This window comes from Venturia canescens, chromosome 2 (genome assembly GCF_019457755.1).
Source record: "Venturia canescens isolate UGA chromosome 2, ASM1945775v1, whole genome shotgun sequence".
Lineage (NCBI taxonomy): Eukaryota > Metazoa > Arthropoda > Insecta > Hymenoptera > Ichneumonidae > Venturia > Venturia canescens.
In genome coordinates this window covers 18,477,755-18,491,115 of record NC_057422.1, presented here as the reverse complement: position 1 = coordinate 18,491,115, position 13,361 = coordinate 18,477,755, and the positions used below count along the sequence as shown (strand labels likewise).

The 13,361-nt window shown below is 38.9% G+C and overlaps 1 protein-coding gene across 1 annotated transcript in view; it reads right to left on the bottom strand.

Moving 5' to 3' along the window:
- Window positions 1–13,361, bottom strand: part of Ten-m (teneurin transmembrane protein Ten-m) — a 366,438-nt gene that overhangs the window by 102,424 nt on the left and 250,653 nt on the right. The window lies entirely within an intron of this gene.

The window sequence follows — 13,361 nt, the reverse complement described above, 5'->3', positions numbered from 1 at the left end:
TCATTAACGACGACGAGCCAAATATTCGTGATGACTCCAAGCTTTTTTTCAAAAGCTCCTTCAAAGTTTTGCTCTTTTAGCATAATTTATTAAATGAGAAAAAACTTCAAAATATGCTTTATTGAATTTGCCAAATTCAAATCAATCAAATCAGGGCAAAAAAATGCCAAAATTTATTCAATCAGGTCGCTATTTTTTATCGTCACACTTATGGCTGCATCTTCTGAGAAGACGTTGATTGAAAATGATATTTGAAACTCTCTGTACGATTAAGCTGATGCGAAACGATCGAGCAGTCGATAAAAAATCAATTGAACAACTCCGCCGTGGCCGATAATGTTTCGATGAAATTTTCTACGAGGTGATTGAACTGTTTTCGAGTCTCCCTTCCTTTCGAATCATGCTGTTTCTTCATTATGGAAAATATATTTACGATATAGGCAGAGGTATAAGTTTCTTCCGTCCATTATACATGCTCCGGGATATACGCGGTTCGATTTCACAGCCAGATTCACCGTGTCTATACGCTCTTTTACATTTTAATATCGATTGTATGTAAATGTTTCGTTTATACTCGTCAAGACCCTCTTACCGTTCGACCGTTCTACAAAATTGCTCCACTTATCGAACCGATGTTTTTGTTACTTTTTTTCGACTAAATCTCGAGGGCTCCAGACAAACAAAGGAGCTCGGTAAATAAATAAAATTGAGGCATTGAGAAAATTGTCACGAAAGTTCATAAAATTGATTCTGAAGCTATCACTTTCTGTGGGTCAGCATAAAACTATTTTTATCCTCGATTCAAATTCGTTTCGACTCAACCAGTATTTGCAGTGCATTCAATAAAATTATTCCCAAAAATTATTCATGATTTCTGAGCCAAAAAATCCTAACGGAAAATAATTAAGGAGGCTGGAACTCGTTTCAGTTGTTTCGAGCTCTTCGTAGCGTAGCACAAAATGTTCGAAGAACTTACCGATTGGGATAATCGGCATTGAGTCAAATAATGTTTCAATGAAGAATCCGATGGGACAATTTTTCAAGTCAAAAAGTTCGAATCGAAGGAATTGATTCCCCAGGCTGTTGTTATGCAGTTCAGGTCGTTGTCAGTTTAACTATCGGATTCTACGTGACTTGGCCCTCTCTTGGACAACTTATGGCCCCGAGAATTCTCGCTTGCTCTGGCCTCGTGGAAAGCGGGGGGTTTGGAGGGTTAACCATAGAGGGAGCTAGTCAGACACTCGAGAGACTGCGCCATTACTCGTTCCGGCACAATCAGGACGCGACAAACGTGAGGAATACTGATGGGGAGCCCACTGCGTCCTGAGATGTTCAATGCACAAAAAGCAAAAAATAAAAAATAAAACACCGGCGACATGGAAAAGAGGTGTCGGAGAGACGTTCAGCATGAAAACGATCTCCCAAACGTTTCCCGTTTGTACTTAATCGATGCTAAACTTTCACCGGATCTAAAGTAGTGCCACATACTTTAATAAAACCTATTCGAGCCAAAATAACTTTGAAACGAAGGAGTGCAAAAATTTCAAAATATTTCAAAATGGTACTCTCTCACCAGGTCCGAATAAATCCCAATTAAAGTCTGACGATTTTTTCATTTTTCATTGGACCTGAACAAGGCACGTGTGAGACAGCTAAACGCATCAGCTCAATTATAAAAAGATATAATTCAGAGAATTCTATATATAAAAAATCATCATTGACTTTCGGTTTTAATCAGACTACCAAAATCCATGACTATTAGAAAATTCGTGGACTAAACGAACTGATCTGTAAGTGGAGTTTCATCGCAATTGTATGAAGCGTTTCTTTCGTATTGATCAACTGTGCTCACTTACCTCCTCCCACTCTAAAAGTACATTGTAATAAATAAAAAACTATGAAGTCGTTGAACCGATCGTTACATGCAGCAAGTCTCATACTTGGGAGACTCTCGACGATATTAACGGATCTGAGGATAAAATCTTCGAAAGAGAGAAAGAGTTTTCGAAGAACGGATGTTGATCGTGTTGGAAGAGGTACTTCGTACAATTACGAGTGAACTTCATTTATGGCCAAGTTATTTTATTCCGTAAACTGTATTTACCGCGCTCTCTCTCTCTCTCTCTCTCTCTCTCTCTCTCTCTCTCTCTCGAGATTAACGCTTATTACGACTATTTAATGAAAAAAATAAAGATCTTCCCATATTAATTTGATATTATCATCATTAAGCAGTTTCAAGTGATTTACTTTTTTTAAATTTTTTATATTCTTGCATATTCTTTCGAATGTGCAATGAATCTTGACGAATTGTCAAGAAAGTATAAAGTTTTTAAAAATGCGTCACTTTTTAGTCCGTTCAATAACTTTTTTCAAAGTAACAATAATTATTTTGTCCAGAATTCAGAATTTTGTTCTGGACCTACAAAAGTTTTTCGAGACTTTTTATTCTCTCGTAAAGATAGAAAATCATGAAAAAGTTATCAGTGAATAGTTAGTGCGTTCGAATCTTTGTAACTTTGGAATAGAAATAGGATGGCATGACATAGCATCGAGCATTCGATTGGGAAACACATGAATCTATTTCTGGTCTATCAAAAATGTTACTTCAGAAGCTATATGCGAGCATTTGAATTTCGTTAGAATCTCTACGACTCTGCATTGCTTTTTCTGAATTCTGGTACGAAGACCAAATCCACTTATCAGACACGTCGATTTATCGACACATATCAATTTTTTAACGGCTTTGAATCAGAACCAAAGTACTCCACATCGAAGCGAGCTTCGTGAGATCTTTTTAAGGGATTTACCCTAAATAGACGAGCAAAAAAAGACTATTTTTTCGAATTTTTTTCACCAGTATCAATTATAATATGGATACAAAAAATGTTAGGTCTAAAAAATACATTTTTAAAATACACAAATTTTTTTTTTATATTTATTTTACTCAGTTCTCGTACAAAATAACGAAATAAAAGACGGGTCAAAAAATGGGTGTGCGCTCTCGATAAAATCTCAGAAATGGATGATCGGAGAAAAAATAAAAATGGTTCTAGATTCAATAGGTAAATGGCTACAGCGCATATATTATACGATTTTTGATTTTATCAAAAATGACAAAATGCTGGCCATTTTTCCAAAAAGCCGTCGAAAAATGTAATTTTGACGTAATTTTAAACGCCGCTCAAAAGTACACTCGGACTGCTCAGATCTTTATAAAATTTCAGTACGATACTTTTAAATACGTATACTTTCGAAAAATGCAATAAAAAAGTCGATTTTTTGAAAATTCTAATCCGTCTAGACCCCTTAACGAATCCTCATCGCTATCTTGACATCGAGGCATCTAAAGTATTTCCAAATCGACTCCAGGCTCTCAAGTAGACAAATTTCTTATTATTGGAGTTCCTTTATCACGCGTCTTCACTCGAATGCCTTCCAAGTTGAAAATTACACGATTGCTGCGTGAAGCGTTCATGTTCAGGTCGGATCAGTAGAAATCATTGCACTAAAAAATCAATTCAGCCAGAGAATATTTTGAAGAATGAATCTACGAGAATTTTGACTGTAGCTAAGTAATAATTTGAAATTATATTGTACGATGTTGGTGTTCTGTAGAACGGTGAATCGAAGGAGGTCGGTGGACTGGAAATATAGGGCTGTACGCCCTGCGGCTTAAGCCTCAGTCCGAGTAGCCAGGCCAAGAGCGTTCCTTCGATTCGATCCTTTATTTATTTCATCCTCGATTTCATCGGGTTGTTGTAATATTCATCGGAAAGCAGAAATCGATTTGAAATTAGATTCCTCTTAAAGTCTCGTTCGCCTCTCGCTCTCCCTTGACTTTTCCAGACGATGTTTCGGAGCGCGGCAACGGGCTTTTATTTAGCTCTAGGCGCTGTGGCCTTAGTGAAAAATGCTCGATTGTTTTTGTCCGTCCATGTCTGTGAATTTTGTTCTTCGTGATGCAGTAGATTCGAGGGAATGCCTCGAAAAAGGGAACATAATTCATCGGCTCGAGGATGGACTGCGAGGATAAATATTTAGGCATGTACGGCGGGGTTGCAATCACAGACGAGAATAAATTTTTATGGGATTTGTAGATTAGTCCGATGGGCTATTCGACTCGGAGGGCAGCGGTCTCTCACGCGATCTCCGTCTTTTTTCTTTCGCTCATTCCTTTCGGCTCTTTCTCTTTCTCTCGCTGATGGGCGTGCTACCATCAGGAAATTTCGTATCGGCATAATGATCCTACGTACATATATAGAGCGATATAATCGAATGAAAAGCCGAGGGGCTTGGCCACATCCCAGACATTTAATGCGTGAGAGCCTGGTATCGTAACGTCGGCCATTTAAACTATTACTATATCGTAAGAGGCACCGTATAAACGACATACTTGTTCTTTCGCTATCGTTCTCAGAGCCTGATAACGCTCGACATTTTGTCAAGCGTCGAAATTAAAAGCCGCATGAGCCACTCCGTATGCGCTTGTGCATGTTTATAGATACGCGTTTACGTTTAATGTACCCCCGGGACTTCTTCGACACTATCGCGAGAAGCAAATTCTCAGCGTTGCAAAATTTCCATTTGATATATACGTAATTAATGTGTGTCTCAGATTCGATCTGAGACCTCCACCATTTTCATTGCAAATTACGCTATTTTAGGTCCCGCAAGCCGTTCTTATCTTCATTATTTTGTGTATTACACACTCCGAAGAGATATCGTTTTTTCGAAGACTGAAATTCTCGTGATATTTCACGGCGTGTTTCGTTATTATTTCAGCTCAATCGTTCCTCAAGCCTTCTGTCATTGGCGTATGAAAATTTGCCTCGTTTCTTCGATTTTTTTCCTCCCGGCCCAACTTCCTCCTCCATTTCGAGCTTCGAACGGCGCCATTTTGTACGGATGAGTTTTTATTTTCTTAACAGTGAACAAGCTCGCTGCTTACCCTCTCGCAGTGCTGGCTTTTGATATTTATTAGAAGCCCTCCCGGCGCTCTGTTAATCTGTCGAACCACCGAAGCTCCATATAAATTCGACTCGGGACGGTGATAATTCAGTGAGACGAGACTGGACTATCGAGGGTTAGTACTACTGGACTCTTCACTCGTTTCTCGTTCGTCTTTCTCCTCAAGTGTATAGATATATTTGCAGGACTGTGGAAAGGGCTCGAGGGCGATACCAAAGACTTGGTTTGGTAAGAGATACGAGGCAATATAGACAGGCATAAAAATTGATTTCTGTTTTCCAGATACGTGCTATTGATCGAAGCTTTTTTGAGCCTGTGCTCCTTGCTCTATGTACGACCCTTCTAAGGTTTTATCGAATAACTCTATCTCGAGGCTATTAATGGAGTCAGTTGTAACATTAAAATCTATTTTTTATGATTGAGGTAGAGAAAATCAAGCGTTGTGCCGTTGTTTTATTCAATGTTTCATCAACTTTTTCATCCCCCACATTTTTTGTTGTTTCTCATAATACGTACGAGGAATAATTGATTTTGATTAAAACTACAAACTAAATGATCATTGTTGATTAATAAAAAGAGGGCACGACTCGAGGTAGGGTAAGGAGTCAATCCGGAGGAAGGACTTGAAGTGATCGGAGACATCAAGGGAGGGGGTTAGTTAAGGCCTTTATACACTTGCAACGAGCGAAAAAACGTGATTTTCTTGATTTTTTTTCGACGAGAAAATAAATGTTAATTAAAAAACTGTGAACGATGTTCGTTAGTACATATGTTCATGTGCTTGTACGATTTTTTTCATCGAAAAATTTCTCAAAATGTAGCAACTTTTTTTGAGCATCAGTTGCGGTGGACGTGATAACTAAAAAACTATTGATCCGATCCATACCAAATTTATACCATTTATATATTATAATAATAGCTTGGGCGTGGGTGAAAGATTCGTAAAAATTTCGATTAAAAAAAATGGCGACAGTTTTAACAAAAAATTCAGTTTTTGTGGTGCTAAATTTCTGGTTTTTCGTTACAATTTTTTTTCCAAAAAAATACGAAATCCTTCGTCCAGGCCCGAGTTATTATTGTAATAAATAAGTGGTATAAATTTCTGGACCGGAATAACAGTTTTTTAGTAATCGTGCGTCCACCGCAGAGGTATTTTTCAAAAAACACGATTCTGAGATAATCGCGTTTAAAGATGCTCCTATCTTTATGAAATTCTTTTAGAGTATTCTTCAGACATTGTACTTGAAGAATATCTAATAAAAAATTTTCGATTTTTTCGCCCATCGCAAGTGTATATAAGGCCTTAAAAAGGGAAAGAGACGAAGGGGGTGAAAAATAGGGGTAGTTGAAGGAGCTTGCGAGTTGCTAGGAGAAGAAGAGGAACGAAGGGGACCAAGACGATGGATCGAGGCCGGTAGAAGTCGGTTAAGGTAAGGGGCTGGTCGGGGGTGCGATTCCTTGATATTTCCTTCGGCCATGAAGTTTACGTAGATGAGAGGAGAGAGAGAGAGAGAGAGAGAGAGAGAAAGAGACGAGACGAGACAGAATGAAGCGACGCTCGCGTGAGCTCTGTTACTCGTTCAAACCCCTGCACTTCCATTCCACCCCCTCCAAAACCTGATAGAAATACTGTCGGGGCTCTTGGTAAATTTGCATTTTTGGCGAATTTACAATTTGATTAGAAAGCTCGAGCGCGTTTCTCCCCTGGCCTCCCAACCCCTCAACCCCTCACGCGCTCCATAGACAGTCCTACGTCTTGACTATCTACAACCGGGAGATAGTCGGATTGAGAAATGGGAATCGTCGACGATTCCTGTCGGCTGCATCCAGACAGTTGGGAGGGAAAGAATAGGAGGGGTGGGGGGTAAAGAGAGCAGGAGAGAGAACGGAAGAGAAAATGGAAAGGGAGTGGAAAAACGATACCCAGCGAGAAGGTGAAAGTGTAAGTGACCTAGAAACAAAAGGGAGAGAAAAATCCCCACCATTATACCTAAATAAGAGCAGGATCAATATTCGCACTTTGGGATCCTACTTCCCTATCAAAAATTTCCAAAAGACTAGCTCCATTGGCATGAAAACAAATATTTTTAAGCATCAGTCATTCATTTTCATCGTAATAAAATTTCTAATTATTACAAATTTCGAAAATTTACCCTCTCGCATGAGAAAATATAAATATTCTCGAATGATTTTCATGCTTTTCCAATTTACGCAGAAAAATGCGCGAAACAACCTTCTACGCACTTTGTTGCAGCTCTTTTCACCGGATTATGTAAAATATTCACGGAAATTTCAAACACGAGAATTTTTTCAAATTAGAGAATTGTCCTTGCTCCTTTTTTGTTTCTCGAAAGAAGGGGCTCCTTCTTGGAACTCAGTGAGCAAAAACGCTTATCGGCTTATGTTCTCGGAAGGGAAACTGCGGGTTTTCTGTGCTTGTAGAAGCTTAACATTTAATCTACTGCTTTTTAAGGTAGTAGAATTATATAAAAAAAAATTAACGTACATTTTTCTGTTGGATAGTAATATTGTCAGTGTACGAGGGGCGAAATGCACCTTGAATGCATCTGCAATCTGAAAGCATTATGAATTCACTATTCCATTCTTTGTAATGTTTATATCTCCATATATGAAATTTGTTGGAATGGTATTTTTTTTATATGTACATTAAAGAATAGATAAGTGTTTAGTCCATGGCTCCGGAGATCTCGTAAGAAAAGCAGTTACGTACGAGACGAGTTTCTTGCAACAGCAAGGCAGACTATCCGGGAAAGTTCAGTACTGCAGTATTTGAAAAGAGAACGGTTGGGGGTAAAACTGTTGAAAGATCCCACCGAACATAGAAGTCAATGAAGTGAGAGAAAAGTGGCGTTAAGTGATGCTTGGGGCTCGTAAAAATCTCCTGGAAATAGAAATCAATTGGAAAAATGATGAATGAGTTGGAATGAGTTTTCTGAATGATTTCATTAATAATATTATTTTGTATTGAGTGATAATAATGTACGTATTCCGGCATAAAAATACTACGAAATATTCGAAATTGTTATTGAGGTTGAAGCAAATTTATTTTTATAAATCAATCGCGGTATTCACGCCCCATTCCACGTTCGCGATTCTCGTTCGCGAGAATACCGAATCGCCTGATATTGCTGTTGGTTTTGTACGAAAGATAAACGAGAAAATATCACCGAACGCACATATGATTTTTCAGTCGGAAATTAAATGTATCGAGGATATTTTGTGGGAATTATTATTGTGTCAAAAGGTAATGAAAATATTTTCACGGGATTGTTTGAGCGAGAATTTCATGTGGTGCTTTCCAAGGGTTGGATTTAGCAGCTTCAAAAGTCAACATTCACCGAGTCAAAAGTTATTGAAGCAATATTAATATTTTTTTTTTCAAAACTTTTATTAGATGTACAACAAAATAAAACGCATTCGAACGTCACCAATGAGGAAAATTGGAGGATTTAATGAAAAACAAGGCCCAAATATGTACGAATGAAAAATCAAGTGGACAGCAAGTTTTTCTTGTGGCTATATTTCCCATGATATATGAGAAAACTCCGAGGAGCACATATACCGATCGTGCCAAGAATTGGGGCCATCAAGAGGCCACAACGACCTAGACGTTATTTTCTTACTCGAGCAGGGGTTACCAACCTCACGTAAATTGGCCAAGCTGTACACTAAAAAGATATTACTATCTATTTTACTCGAATGTTGACTCAATCCAGACAGGGCCTTTTGCCAAACGTTTTCCATACGAAAATTTTATCGAAACTTCTTGAAGATTTATGCTATAACAACGAAAAATGTCGAATATCGTGAATTTTTTCTACAGTTAAAAAAAATCGATAACCGTGGCAAATAAGGAAAATGTGAAGTTCGAACAATTCAACAGCAGCTGTTCCGAGCGCCCGAATCCCACAGAATTTTTTTTCTTATTCTGCATGAGAAATTTATTTGAAAATTATCGAAAAAATAATTTTCGTTACCCAGGATTAAGGTAGTGCATGCACGAAACGATTTTCTTAAGAAAGTCTTGAAATTTATACAGAGTTCAAAAATGGGTAGTCGACTGACACGCATATCAAATTTTAAGGGGCTCGTCTTATTGGTTATTGAAAAAAACGTGTTTAAATACGAAGAAAAGCCCACAGCAGGACTGTGCGTAAAAAATAATTTATCTTTCCATATGACGAATGGACGCTGCTTACAAAGTTTATGAAAAAGGACACAATAATAATGAAGTATATATAACGAAGGTTTGGGAAAAAATTCGAGACGATTGTCTTACTAGTAATTAAGATATATTGCGTTAAAGATTGAACGAAATCTGTCTTTTTATTAATACTTTTTTCTTCATCCATTTTCCTTTGCGCTCTCTAAAGCGTTTTTTAACATAAAAGACTACAGTATTTTAGCCAGGGACGAATGAAATTTGGGGTTCAGTGAGTGGTGAATCCCCGATTAATTAATGTCTTGTAATTTCATTCGCCATGAGATAAGTTGAAAAAATTTATTTACAATTTCTAATCGATAACTCTGACATTAATTCAAAGTGATTATATCTTTAATTAGGGAGTAAAAATCGGTCCAATTTAGACACCCACAAAATACGATCCTTCGGGCATGATCTACCTTAATAGAAAATTTCCATTCGTTTTTCCGATATTTTCTACCATTGAAAAGTGTGCTCAATATCGCTACGAATGACTTTCATTTTTCATATTTATATGTGACGATAAGGAGACGTCATTTGTGATGAAGATTTTTTCTGGAGTACATCAACGCAGGAAGATAGGGAGTCGGTATAAAGCACACGGAGAAGCGAACAGGAAGTCGTGGGTGTTGTCAACCGGAAGCTCTATTCGGTATCTCGCGAGCGACATCCGCGGTCGGCAGGACGTTGCTACGGAGTCAGAGGGGCGGGGGGCGGGGGGTGAAAGGGAAAAAACTGTCTGGTGCCGTTGATGATGCTCGGACGAGAGTCAGAGCATTCTCGCGGAAACCGAGAATCGACTTCCGGTACGTTTAATTAGTCGGCGACGTGGAAAGGGTTTGCTGCCGAATGGGCTGCTTTGCCGGCTTTCTATTTTCCCCTTGATACACTCTCGAGAGCGAAGATACGATAAATGAATTTGTTTTTTCCGATTCAGTATCACGGAATTACACATTTTGACAAGAATAATTAGCTGCAAAGCATTACAGGGCTTGGGTTAACCACGAATAATATTCCCGCCGGCTTTGAATACGTCGCGAAGATGCTCGCCACTTGAAATTCCGAGGTCGTTCGTCTCGAATCTCAACCCCTTCGGTGCTCTCTTTCCAACCATTTTCAGTCTCTCCTCTTCCTTTTTCGTCTGCCCATTCAATGCTTCCCAATGTATATAAACACTCATGTACATTTATTTTTATATAACGGATGTCTCAGGAATCCAGTTCGAGAGGAAATAAACCGTTAAATTTTCAACGGCGCTGAAGCTTGCAACGCTGGGGTCCAGCGAAATGAACGAAAAAACTTTTGTAATTCACCAATTTTTTATTTCACGAAGTATCGGGGCAGGTTGAAGGACCACGAATTGCAAATGCGGCAAGGAACGAAATTGGAGAATCACTGGAATTATTGGAAGCTTTTCTTAGATCATTTAGTTGGACTCCAACGTTGCTAATTCAGCGTCACGAATTTTCAAGAAAAAACTATTCAACTATTCTGCTCATGAATGAGCAATTGCTCAGATATTTCGATACATGTCGGACAGCCGATTCGACCTGGCGTCACTATCCATCAACATCCATCAGCGCTCTGTCATTGAACGGTTAATATCTGTGGAATGGTGAAACTCCTCGCATCCAGAACAATGAAGTAAAATCATATGTAGTTTTGTTTTGTTCCTCGGGTCTATAGAATGCATGCATGCACGTATGAATATGTATACAGAGACAGCAAAGTGCCCGATCAAGAACTCAAATATCAGAGCTGTAAAGGATTGTCTGATTCAGACACCACGTGCCAAGCCACGTTACATTTTGTATGAAGACACTGTCGGATTGCTGTACAAGTACGAACTGAGATTACTTGGTAAGACCATGGCAAAGGGTCCATTACAGTAATTAATGAAAACTGCTTAATTATTTCATTTTTCTCTTGAGGGCATGCATTATGAAACGAAAGACCAGATTCATACTGTGCTCCATGCTGATAAAAAAAAAATAAAAAAAATAAAAAAAAAAAAAACACTCATGGACGGATTGAACATCGGATTTTTTGGTTCTGCGAAGGAGAAAATATTCGATTTGGTAGTGCAACAAGCAATGAAATTCTGTATAAAATCTTCGATGCATCGAAAAGATACAAACTGTTATCTTCGATTCTCGAAATTTGCACAAATTTGAAGGATTTAACCCGTAGACACCACACTCTTTTTGAGGTCACACACTCACCACGCTGGTGCAAATTAGCACTTGGACTTTTCAAAACTTTATTTCATCCATGAATGTATATAGAGTTAATCTTACAACGAGACTTTTTAAGGGTAACAATTCCTTAGCCCTCTCGGACCGTATGTTGCTTCTACGCAACGCGCGCTTCCAGCCCCAATAAAACTGCATCGGTCAGTAAGGTCGGGGTTCTAACTGCCTATTTCCATGAAGCAAGGTTAGATTGCACTTTAAATACTCCTAAACCAAGATCTAAACTGCTTTAACTCATCGAAATATCAATATGGAGTCGGCGTTTCATGTTGAGTTGGCGTTGTGTGAAAAGGTGCTTTAGTTATCGCAAAAGAAAAGTGGGTATAAATTTTTTTTCGTACTCCAATCGTTATTTCCTTTCAAAGGGAAGCTAATATGATGTATTTAAGGTATTCGGTGCTAGACTCATTCGTAAATTTTCCTGATTTTGCTCCCCAAGGACCTGGTGCTGCACGCAGCGAACATTCAAAAATTCATATTTCCCAAAAAAAAAACCGAAATGTCACAATGGATTCGGAAACTAGAAAGTATTTTGAGATAAAATTATGAAGGGAATCATTTTCCGTCAACGCGAAATAGGTCTCGGTCTGAGAGGGTTAGTATTAGATTTAAATCATTAAAAAAATGGAAAAATAATGTTTTATTACAGGTAAATGGCCGAATTGAGGGAAGGAATTTCGGAGTTCTAGACACTTGAAATTTTCGTGGGTGCAAATTTTCAGCAGTCTATGGGTCAATGAACAAGCACACGATAAACGTGAGAACAACGTTCAGCTACGTCCAATAGAATAAACCTGAGCATGTTGTCATTATATCGTGGCAATATTTCGAAAAAATTCGAGTTTTTTTATCACGGAGAGCCTGATTAGAATCTCGATTAAGCGCCCCGTAATGAGGGGAGACCACTCGATAATGTTTTGTAACGAGTGAACTGATCGTGCTCTATTCGAAATTCTATGTTGGCGCCCAAAATGTCGCGTGTCATGTGATTCTCCCCAATAATCCACGGACATGCGTATAGTGACCATCGATCAAACGTCGATCTCCCGAAATTTTCGCCTGACTCTTTCGTTCCGGGGATCTCATCGAAGCAACACCTCCGAAATCGCTCCTCGTCATCGAGTCATCATCGCGAACCTCGACATAACAACGCCTCTTGGATCTCGGAGTGGCCTCCCGAATTCGATCAATTATTTCGAGCTGTGAGGTTTCCCCGGAACATGAGAAAAAGCCAACGTTGGATATCCCCTCAATTTAAAGATAAGCAATATTTATCGTTATAATCTTGTTCACCAATAATTTCTGTGCTAATGATCTCAGATGAGTCTACGTTGCGAGAGAGCTACTGTATTGTGTGTGTGTGTGAGTGAACGAGTGGATGAATACCTGAATTTTATCGACAAACCATTTCGTCTTTTCCTTTCATGTACAGTTACGAGTGCATTTTTATTTCCTTTGTCATGAAAGCAAACTGAAATATTACAGTTTAATTCCCAAAATTTTGCAATCGCCTGGTTTCACGAGATTTCACAGAATTCCCGGGACACCCTGTATCGAATAAAAATGTGAATAATGCAGTGGCTTTTCTTATACCATCTTTTCTTCGTCGCATCGACGAGGCGAAATTACAACGAGGACAAAACGCACTTAATTACTGCTCGAGGGAGCGCGACGTTATCATCTTCCTCGCGCTCTTCCCTCGATCCCCCTTTTTATCCCTTTCGAGCAAGCTTCTTCATACAACTCTGTACTTTTTTGTTCCCAAGTCTGGACCCTTTTCAATGATTTACGCAAGAGACGCACGTTCTCGGGGAGATTTGTCGACCGGTTAAATTCACGTCAACGGATGTGGGATTTGTGGGAATCTGCGTTGAACGCTGGTCGTAGCTGCCGCTAGCCTCGTAGCCACCGAGGAA